This window comes from Dromaius novaehollandiae, chromosome 4, assembly GCF_036370855.1.
Source record: "Dromaius novaehollandiae isolate bDroNov1 chromosome 4, bDroNov1.hap1, whole genome shotgun sequence".
Lineage (NCBI taxonomy): Eukaryota > Metazoa > Chordata > Aves > Casuariiformes > Dromaiidae > Dromaius > Dromaius novaehollandiae.
The window spans coordinates 63,644,832-63,650,831 of NC_088101.1; the positions used below are offsets into that span (position 1 = coordinate 63,644,832).

Consider the following 6,000-nt stretch of genomic DNA (forward strand, 5'->3'; position numbering starts at 1 on the left):
ATGTGTATCTTTGCCACACAGGCACAGCCTGTTCACTGCTGATGTTTAGTAGAGACATACACATATCCTGACAACAAAAATGCAGTGCGGATATCAAGCCATGCAACATCTGCCAAATTCACAGGGGAAAGAGAACACAAAAACAAACACACAAAGGGCACAGCTACTGAGATGGTAAATATTGTTTTTTCCATGCCACACCCAAACCAAAAATAGAGGCAGAAAGGACCTTAACAAAGCTTTATTCAGCTTACTGAAAAATGCCGGTAACCACTTTTTCCACTGAGCTGTAAGTGAACAAGGCCATCAGTTTGCCTCCAAAGCCCGGCGTTGCCGGGGCCTTGCTCTGCGCGCTCTCCCTGGGGCAGGTCAGGACAGGAGCCCCGCGGAAATCAGCAGCGTTGAAATCCCACAAGTGAGATCACTGCCAGGCGTGCATGCCTCAAAAGGAGCAGGGGCCGATAATGCTTTTTTTCAGAAAGAAGGTGCCCGTCACCCTGGCGGCTGCTGGCCCGGTGCCGCTGGGAGCGCGCGGCCGGCCGGGAGGAGGTGGCCGGGCAGCCGTGTCGGGGCCGGGGCTGAGGCCGAGGCGGCATGCTCTGTGCCGAGGCTGTTGCACAGAGCTGGGGCGTTGGAGGCAGGAGATAAAGCCGGGCGCTCCCAAACGTCCTGCTGATAAAACTGGGTTGCAAAGCAGTTGCAGGAGGAAGAGGGGAGCGAGTGCAATGACCGCAGCCCAGCGGAGGGGGAGGACCGGCCGGGGGAGGAAGGAGGCGCCTGCAGCCCACGCGTCCTGGGCGCTGCGGGAACATGGCGCCGCGGCTGATCTGAGGGGGTCAGCATTCAGAGACCCCACATCAGCGTGTGGCTCAAGGGGACGTTAATGCCAACCTGCCTGGGCAAAGTGCCTTAACATCCACCTACACCTGTCCTGAGCATCGCAGGAGCGAAATCACCTGCTCTCAGGTGGCTGCAGCTTGAAAGGGTTTGCCGTCTTTCTGTGTGGACATGGGATGCTCCTATCCTCGTGCTTAGCTCTTGCAGAAAAGCAGGCTGCCTGCTGCTGCAACAAGGAATTGGGTCTGTTTGAATAAAATGAGACAGTTCAGCAGCTCTTTGATAGAAATGCACATCTGTAATAATCACATCTAATAACTGGGAAATGATAGAAATGCACATCTGTAATAATCACATCTAATAACTGGGAAATGATTCACGGTGGAGCCAAGCCTATACAACAACACCAAAAAAAGGAAGCCCCAAGGAGGTGGCTTACTCCTCACTCTCCCCAGGGAAAAAGTAACTTATGTGGATTAATGATAAAATATTCAACTGGAAATACATTTCTAACCAGAAAACATCTGTGGCTTTGCAGAAGGCATTTGTGGCTAGAGTGAAAAATTGCGAATTAAATAAACTCTTATATAAAAACTGCAGACACAAAAGGTCACACCAAAAAAGACACTTACGCCTTTTGTTTTTCTGCTTCCTGTTGTTACCGATTAAATGTTTAATTTCCAGTATTCAATTCTTAATAAAATTTTAAAGTTTCTCTGTATGTCCAAGCGAAAGTGACTCAGAGGAGAGCTCACAGGAAAATTGTTACTGTTTCTTCTCTTTCCAGTAATCCCTTTTGACCTTTCCACCAAAACTCATTTATTTTGTCCATTTTGATATTAAACTTTCAATAAGCTAAAAACTACATTGTCTCATACCTATTCTCATTAGCAATATATCCTGCGTGCCAGCACTTCTCTTCTATAGCAAAAATCAGCTATTTACTTGCATTGTTGCCTGCAGCCATACATGGGCTTTTTGACACTATTTCTGCAGCACCATGAGGTGAGGGAGCCATTGCTGGACGCGGTGGTCCTGAGCCGGGAACTGGGATTTGGTTTCCTGCGCTGTGTTCAGCCAGTGCCCTGCCCACAACATTTCACAGCACTGCACATCCGCTGAGAAACAGGAATTCTCACTGTTCTCTTTCAAATAGAAATCCCATGGGATTTCTGGAACAACCAGCCAGTGCTAAAAATGCCAGCAGTTTCTCCCCATGAAAGGAAGGAGACCCAGAGATAATGCTAAAGATTTTACTACTGCAGCTTTTTTGTAGAAGTTTCAGGCATACTCTACTGACAGGTGACCATGCCTAATTCTCAGATGAACAAATTTAGGAGGAGAAATGTTAATTCAGGTACAGAAGTGAGTATTTATTATCTATCATTGTGTTTTAGTGGGCTGTGTGTGTCATTGAATTTTTCTTCATTTTTTCCCCTCCCAAGTCATTTGTGAAACAATAGCAGTGGAAGATGTAGACAATTTTGAGGCCATATTTAATTAAGTACTGTACAAACAGAAAAAGACTATGCCTTCCTGAAAAAACTTACTGTCCAAACAGATGTAAAGAAAGACTTTCCTAAGGCCATATAGCAGGACTGTGGCAGCGCCCAAGGTGGCCCCTGGCCGTCAGGCCCCTGCAGGCGTTAGAGCCTGGAGCCTCCTGAACCACGAATGGGAGTGGAGGTACGGAGTGCTCCTTCCCAAAAGTGGTCGCTCTCCTCCTCCATCCCTGTTTTGCTCCTTGTGAAGATGCCACACAGAGCACTGTGCAGGCATTTTACATGCCTCAGACCCTTGCATCTGCCAGCTCTTTGCTGCTTCGTTTTGGAAAGGAGATGGTTGTGCTCTGGAGTGAACGCAGCACCTCGGCTTTCATTCAGTAAAGCCTTGGAGCAAACCCTTACTCGTAAGTAAGTTTGTTTCTTTGAGATCAGATGTGCACAGCTGTGTGGTTAGAGAAGGGCCTCAGCGCTCAGACATGTTCCAGGAGTCGTTCCTAAATGTCTCACACAGTGACCACTTTCTCCTGGGCTTTCCAAGGAAGCTGCTGTTCACTCCATCTGATGGCTTTGCTCTCTGCTCACCTGCCTGGAGCTGCACAGAAATCATCAGGTTGGCGATTTTCAGTGCAAGCCTTAAATCTGGTACAAGTTTCCTGATACTTACAAGTCTTTTGGAAAATCTGGGTTGGCTTTTGACAAATGCTTTGCTTAGCTCTGGTTTTGGGGTAAAGCATAAACTGTTCCAAACTTCTGCAAGTGTTTTGATTTGTGTGTTTGCTTGATTTCCCCCAAGATCCAAATGCAAAATTATCTCTTGGGTTTCCAATAATAAGCCTGCAAGAATCTCTCTCTCTCCTCATACAAGGATTGAAAGTATTTGAATTGTGCGTCTTCCCCATGAAACGTTGCTACAGTTGACTCTTGTGTTGATGTGCCAAAGCAAGATAATAGCTTGGATAATATCTTCAGCAAAAAGTAATAATTAAAGTAGTGCAAATTACTGTAACGATTGTAAAATTGTTGGCATAAAGAATATCTGAACTACTAGACTGCTAGAAAGCAAATGCCTCATTTGTATTTCTTTCTTTGGGAAATGAGTTACTTTTCACTCTCATTCAATGCCTGGTCTTTCTAGTTGCGGAGTAACTATATCGTTCATTGTGTGCTCGATTTCAATGTACCTCCCAACTTACAAAGGCATTTTACATACTTAACATTCAACAGATTTAACTACTGAACTACTAAGTGCGGGGTTTTCCCTGTGACCTGCCCAATTTGTACAAACATTTCTTAAAAAAGAACGGTCACGATAGGCCGCTCTTAGCACTTAAGACGCAATGTTCCTTTTCAGTGAAAAGCTGTGTAACAGCATGGCTGTTTATTTGGGAGCTGGTGCATTCCTCTCTCTTCCCCAACATTTAAGTGTAGCTATGCAAATAAGCCCCTTATCTACAAGAGTTTCTGAATAAGTTCAGAGGTCAGTTATATAAGAGTAAATAAAGAATAGTTCTTTGAAAGTGTAGTGGCTTCTCCGCATTCCCAGCAGTGTAGTTGTGAGCTCCTCTGCTGGGAGGCTAGAAAAAGAATTAGTTTGCTAATAAGATTTTTGATGTCTCAGGCTGGACATACTAGGCCTAATTTCATCTTCACCCTTCTGAAAATTAGACCTAATACGTTTCAAGTTGAGTGCCCTGGAAATGAATGGTGATACTCATTTTTTTTAAGCACTATTGGTAAACTTTTGAGGCTCAAATTTTTTTCAATTTCTATTAAGTACTGGTAATAACAGAATACTTTTTTGCACTTTGAGAGCTTATCTGAACTGAAGTGATATATATATTATTGTTCTCCGCTTCTTTTCAGCATGTGCTGGTGTTATGTAGGAAGAGGAAAAACTGATGGGTTTTATAGAATAAGCTGAGGAAAATACTTTGCTTGCAATCACCACTCAATCATAGTGTGAGTAAATTATTAACCCTGCTTGCTTCTTTTATGTGGTGGGAATCCCCAGCGGGTGGAAATCTTATGATGCAATAGATATCTTCTAGTATAATGTAAAATCTGCAGCTCTGCAGAGTTGTCTATAACTACATTCTTGCAAAGGGATTAAAATAGTGAGTGGTTAGAATACTGTCTAAAAACAACAGAAAAACTGTGATGAGAGAAAGAACTGTGATGAAGATTGTACCCTGGAGAAGTCCTTTAGCACAGGTGAAAAAAAATGAACTCCTGCAATACTGTCAGCAATGGCACTGAACGTTATCACTCCATGTGAAAATGAATGTGCTTTTAGGTAATTTCAGTTCTTGATTTATTGTGTTTTAACCAAAGTGTCAAGGTCACTTTCCTCCCCTATTTTGTTAAATTTTTTTTCCCTTTTATGTAGTGCTGAAATACACTCCCCATCTGCCTTGTTTTGCCTTTGTAAGATTTTTTTTAAGTGCACCAAATTATAGGAGGGGGAATCAGAACTCCTGTAAGTTTAGTGAGGAAACCACATCCATTAAAATACATTTTCACGGAAGTGATTAGAACAATACTGATTCAGACTATAAGTAAAGTCAGAAGACCTCTAAACTGCTTCATTTCAGACATCAAAGACGTATTAACTCCCCTTTCACCCCACAAACTCTGACGCATCCGGTTCAATAACTAAACAATCTTAAAGAATATTGCTTTTAGCTTTCTAATAGTCAGATTTTGTTTAAAAAAATTGGTTTGTTCAGATTTCCACTGAGCTGACTGTGTTTCTGAGTATAAAAACAATACTGATTCTACAACAGGTGAAACAAATCAGATCAGGTATTTTCAGGATAAAACTATTAGATTGTTCTGCAAGCTGAAAAATAAAGAGAGTACAAAATATGCCCAGTAAACAGCTTCTCTTGAAAGCACAATGTTACAAGTTTAAAGGAACAAGAACTTTTCCTACCTGTAGCTTTTTTGCTGATCAGGAAGTGCAGCTCTTTTCTGATTACAATCTTCCATGGCTTAGCTTGGCTTCTGCATTTGAATGTTAAATATGTAAGAATGCCTTGTTTAGCTTGGGAGTTTGCATGACCTCTTAATGAGATACTGTAGTTAGTGTCATTGGGTATTAAGGTGTCATGTGACTGTAGATGAAAATAAAATCCTTTAAAGTTTGCATTTAATACTTCCTAGAATCTGTAACCCTTTACCTGCAAGCTGGATACAAACGTTTACCACTGGAGTGGTAAACCTCTCCTTTTTCTGGTCAGGGTTAAAAAAGAAAAAAGAAAGAACACATGCTAAATCATTCCTTTCCTCTGGGACAGTCACTTAGGATAACAACAAAGTCCAAGTCTGTCAGTGTATTAATACTGTCATTTGCATATTCTTGAAATTAAATCTCCCCATGTCACAAATTCTGCTAAAGGGTTTGGCAGAAAGTTACTCTGTTATATCAGATGCTTTTGCCTAGCAGTGAAATTTAGTCCTCATGGTATTGGGTGATGCTCTACAGAGGAGCTCTGATCTGAGGTAGGTATTTGCAGGCATCATGTCGCTTACCTGCAAAAGTTGCTGACTTTTCTGGAATCATATTGTTTTGGGTGTGGTGTTTCCAAAAGTGATATGAAAGAAGATGTTCTGCTGTCCCAGTACATTTAGGAGGGTGTTCCCTGTGCAGGGATTTAAT

General features: G+C 42.4%; 1 protein-coding gene across 15 annotated transcripts in view; it reads right to left on the minus strand.

Moving 5' to 3' along the window:
• Window positions 1-5,424, minus strand: part of C4H4orf19 (chromosome 4 C4orf19 homolog) — a 45,099-nt gene extending 39,675 nt beyond the window's left edge. For 9 of the 15 annotated variants that reach the window (XM_026093757.2, XM_026093756.2, XM_026093754.2 and 6 more), the window contains exon 1: window positions 5,275-5,417. The gene's annotated coding sequence lies outside the window, so the exon portion shown is untranslated. Of the gene's footprint in view, window positions 1-5,274 lie in introns of all 15 variants that reach the window. The other 6 variants (XM_064511321.1, XM_026093758.2, XM_064511318.1 and 3 more) reach the window with 4 other exon arrangements.
• Window positions 5,425-6,000: the final 576 nt, after the last annotated feature.